We start from the raw sequence: 4340 nt of genomic DNA, 5'->3' as shown, positions 1-4340 counted from the left end.
GCACACTCCCGTCTGGCGGAGCTGCTGCTCGCCGCCGCGTCCATCTTGGCGGAGATCAGCTCGTCGGGAGGAGCGGGGACGGCGGCCGACGTGCTACAGGATCGCCCTGCAGATTCCCGCCAAAACGATTTGGCGATTCCCGCCATTTCATCCGCTCCAACTTTTGGCGGGAACGGCCATCACCACGTGGCAGCGGTTCTCCATGCGCGGCCGCTGACGTCACCAACGCGCGCGGCGGACCGCCATCACACACCCGCCACTGGGGCCGCCATCTTACACACCGACGGGGGGGCAGAGAGGAAGCACGAGGAGGAGGACGACTTTATCTTTCAGCAGCGCCTTCCCACGTTGTCAGCATTCAAGGCGGAAGGCGGGGATTGGAGCCAATTTCAGCGCAGATTTTTGGCGCATCAAGAGATGTCCGCCTGGTCCGACGCTACGGCACTGCGGGCACTGCCTGCCATGCTGGACGACAACCCGCTCGCGGCCTTCACGTCCGCACGCAGGTCGGACCGCTCCACGCTCAAGGATGCGCTGGCTCTCATGGCCAAAGTCTACGGTCCTCCCTCGGCGTGCCGCCATCATTTCTACGCAAGACGGAAGGCGGACACGGAGACCGTGCTCGCCTACCGCACGGCGTTGCTCGCTCTCGCTGACGCCGCGTTCCCTCGTATGGACGAGGAGGGCCAAGATGCGATGGTTTTGGAGCAGCTGCTCAAGTTGGCGCAGGACCTGGGGGTCCCCATCAACACGGCCGACGACACCGATATTTCTTCATTACGGGTCGCCACGAGCATGCAAGCGCACGAGGTCCTTCAACGAAAGCAGGGGGTCGTCTGCAACGCTGCCGTGGCCTCAACTCCGGGTCCGGTTGACACCGTGCCCCAAGTCGTCAGCCCACGAGAGGACGCGTTCATCGCGGGACGAGCGGGGGACTGGAGGTCGGGGGGTCGTTCGCCTCTGCGAGCGGCCCGCAAGCTGGAGCAACCGAGATCTCCGACTACTGTCATCACCTGCTATAACTGCGGCCTTCGTGGCCACGTGGCCTCCGGTTGCCGCGCCCCACGTCAGCGCGCCATGGGACCTCGGCTGGACGACGACCAAGGCCCCAAGTCATCACTGCAAACCCCGGCAAGTCGCGGCACCTCACATGCTTGGCCCGCATACTCGACACGTATGGGTCGTCGCGTTGCGACGAGGGAGAGCCGAGTAGAGTTCGGGGATTCGGTTCGGAGAGGGGGGTTCGGCCGGGACCGGGGAGACATTAAATGGTCGGAATTGGGGCACAGAATAGTGGCTGCCTCAGCGGGTTCATCCGTCGTTACCGGATCGATTGATGGGGTCGAGGTCAGGGTGTTAGTGGACACGGGGGCATCGGCGACTATTATTTCGGATCTCATTTATAATATTCTCCCGGTACAATGTCGTCCGCTTCTTCCGGTGGATGTGCCATTTTACGCCGCAAACGGGGGATCGTTGGGCATTATCGGTCAGATTAGGGCGTCCATTTGCATTGGTGATATCAAATTGTCGGGACCCGTTTTCGTTTCATCTTCCCTGGCGGTTCCTTGCCTATTGGGCACTGATTTTTTGGCGAAAATGCCCATCAAAATTCTCATTGATCAGCGTTGCATTGAACTACCATCGGGTCGCCGTATTTCATTTTTGACGAGCCCTAATGTAATTCGGACGGCGTGCGCTGCCATTCAGGCGTTAGCAACACAGACCGTGCACGTGCCCCGGGTTCACAAATGTTGATTCCCCTCCGGTTACGGAAGCCATGGGGGAAGGAGGCCTCGGAACAGGCCATGCTTTTGGGTCCTTCTAATAGGGCTGTTGGAGGTCTCGATTTATCGGTGGCTCACACTTTGGTTGGGGCAGACAGGGATCCGTTTGTCATGGTTTTAAACGCTGGGGCGCGGCCGGCCGTCATTCAGCAGGGCACCGTGCTGGCTCACGCGGCACGGGTCCCTGCGGAGGAGAGGCTGGTTGCGCAGGCTGATCCGAGCCCCACGAATAGCGTACCATCAAAGGAGGACCTAGATTGGATTGATATGCTGTGCGCGGACTCTGACGATTTGTCAGCGCTACAGTTGGGTGCGTTGCGCGGGTTGCTGATTGAATTTTCGGATGTCTTCAGTAAACATAAGTATGATATCGGATGCACGGACCTGCTACGCCACCACATTGAAACGGGCGATGCGGCACCGGTCAGGCAAAATCCCTTCCGACTGAGTCCTGCTGAGAAGGAACATGTTCAGTCGGCAGTTAACGATATGCTGGAAGCCGACATTATTTCGCCTTCTTCCAGTCCTTGGGGAGCACCTATTGTGCTCGTTTAAAAAGCAGGACGGGTCCCTGCGATTTTGCGTCGATTTCCGCCGCCTGAATAAGATCTCGGTGGCCGACGCGTATCCGCTCCCCAGGATGGACGAGTCTCTCGACGCATTGTCCGGTGCGCGATACTTTTCGACTCTTGATTTATTGTCCGGATTTTGGCAGTTGCCACTCGACGAGGAGTCTAAGCCTAAGACTGCATTCCGGACTCCAGGGGGCCTGTTTCAATTTAACCGGTTACCCATGGGACTTCACTCCTCTCCTGCGACGTTTCAGCGTCTTATGGAATTGGTTTTGTCGGGCTTGCAGTGGGAGACGTGCCTCATTTACCTTGACGATGTCATTGTTTTCGGTAAAACGTTCGAAGAACACCTCCAGCGATTGAGAGGGGTGTTCTTGCGAATGCGATCGGCTAAATTAAAGTTTAAACCGGCCAAATGCCATCTTTTTTCGTAAATCCGTGAGGTACTTGGGTCACATTGTCGACTCTTCGGGGATTTCTACCGATCCTGCGAAGACGGACTGTGTCAGTTCGTGGCCGACGCCCACGTCAGTGTCAGACGTGCGCAGTTTCATCGGTTTTTGCTTCGTATTATCGCCGATTCGTTGAGCACTTCGCCACCATTGCAAAGCCCTTGCACGCTCTAACGGCAAAAGGAGTGAAGTTCCGGTGGGGACCGGAGGAGGAGGCTGCATTCTGCTCCCTCCGGGACGCCTTGGTAAGGGCCCCACCCTTGTGCTATCCAGACTTTGAGAGTCCCTTCTTGCTAGACACGGATGCTAGCAACACGGGCATTGGGGGAGTGCTGTCCCAAGTCGTTGGAGGGGTCGAACGGGTGGTCGCCTATGGTAGCAGGGTGTTGTCGCCGGCAGAGCAGCGCTACTGCGTCACCCGTCGTGAACTACTTGCCATTGTTTTTTTTGTACAACAATTCAGGCCATATCTCTATGGTCGTCATTTCACGGTCCGGACGGACCATGCGGCGCTCCAGTATTCATTACGGGTTGCCCAGCCCTCGGGCCAATTGTCGCGGTGGTTGGAAGTCCTCCAGGACTATCAGTTCACGACTACGTACCGTAAAGGGTTGCGACACACGAATGCCGATGCCCTGCGCGGTTGTTGCCTTGTCACAAATGTGCGTGCTTATCGGGATCGGCGCGCTGTAAACCTCCGGTTACGGAAGGTAGGGAGGCGTGGTTGCGACCGCGAGCACACCAATTGGGGATGGTCCCGCTACCCCAGGGGGTCAGGACTCGCTGCTCTCACTGTCGTTGATTGAGTGGGGCCGTCTCCAATGGCGGACAGCTCCCTGCTGCATTGCGCCGAAAGGACGGAGGGTTCCGAAGGTAGCCACGACCGAACTGGCTCCTACGAGCTTAAGCAGGGCCTGTTGATGAGATGGGACAGTTTGTCCCGGCGGCATGCGATTGTGGTGCCTTCTGCTGTGAGGGGGAAGGTTGTCTTGGCCGCACACGAACGCCTCTTGCATTTGGGAGTTAACAAAACGCTTGCCCTGCTTCAGCGTGACTATTATTGGCCGGGAATGGGGGGTGACGTGGTGAATATTCTGAAGGGTTGTGTTGAGTGCGCCAGACGGAAACCACCGCCCGTGGCAGCTAATCCACCGCTGCAATCTATTCAGGTCTCGCGCACTAACGAGCTCGTTGCACTCGATATTCTGGGGCCCTTTCCGGTCACGCCTAGGGGTAATAAGTACCTGTTGGTGGGGGTCGAATATTTTACCCGGTGGCCTATGGCGTGGCCACTCGCCAACCAGTCGGCGGCGGCTGTGACGGACGCCTTTGTCCAGGGCTACGTCCTGGACAAGGGGGCTCCCGAACGCTTGCTGACTGACCAAGGGAAAAATTTTTCGAGTAAATTACTGCAGGAGGTGTGCGACCTGTTGGGTACCAAAAAGGTGCGTACCTCCCCGTACCACCCGCAGACGGACGGGATGGTGGAGAGGCTTAACAGGACATTGACCTCTATGCTGTGCCAGCAG

Source organism: Lethenteron reissneri, unplaced genomic scaffold, assembly GCF_015708825.2.
Source record: "Lethenteron reissneri isolate LAM-NWPU_2019-01 unplaced genomic scaffold, ASM1570882v1 scaffold_1640, whole genome shotgun sequence".
Taxonomy (NCBI): Eukaryota; Metazoa; Chordata; class Hyperoartia; order Petromyzontiformes; family Petromyzontidae; genus Lethenteron; species Lethenteron reissneri.
Note: the sequence above shows the minus strand (reverse complement) of the source record.